Raw genomic sequence first — 561 nt, 5'->3', positions numbered from 1 at the left:
CCCTTGCCCCTCATTTCAATGCTTTTTGCTTCTGTCTTTCTGGTCCAAAGCAGTAGCCAGTGCAGCCCCTGCATATACCTCCACTATTTCCTGCTTACTAAGGCCTCCCACCACACTCAGTCTGTGTGGTTTTTTTGTATATGTGCGGCGGGGGGGGGGGGGCGTCCTTTTCACCTTCTTTTCTAGTACTTTGCAGAACTAGCTGGGACTGAGGGGTTCATCTAGGTGCTCTGGGAGGGACTGCAGGGTAATAGGGACTAGTCCTAGGGTCTCATGCATGCTTGAGCACTTAGCCTTGCTCAGTGGTTTTGATGACAGCCTTTCCTACTTATTATGATCCGCCCAGGCCAGTTTCAGACTGAATTGTACTTTTAAACAATTNTCCCCAGTTGGAAGGCACTAGCTCCAACATTCAGAAGGGTAGTGTCTGAGATAATGTTCTTTTGCTGTGAAGAGACATCATGACCACAGCAACTCTTATAAAGGAAAGCATTTAATTGGGGGCTCACTTACATTCAAAGTTTTAGTCTATTATAATTATAGGAGGAAGCATGGTGGTAT

The sequence above is a fragment of the Mus caroli genome, chromosome 4, assembly GCF_900094665.2.
Source record: "Mus caroli chromosome 4, CAROLI_EIJ_v1.1, whole genome shotgun sequence".
NCBI classification, from domain to species: domain Eukaryota; kingdom Metazoa; phylum Chordata; class Mammalia; order Rodentia; family Muridae; genus Mus; species Mus caroli.
Note: the sequence above shows the minus strand (reverse complement) of the source record.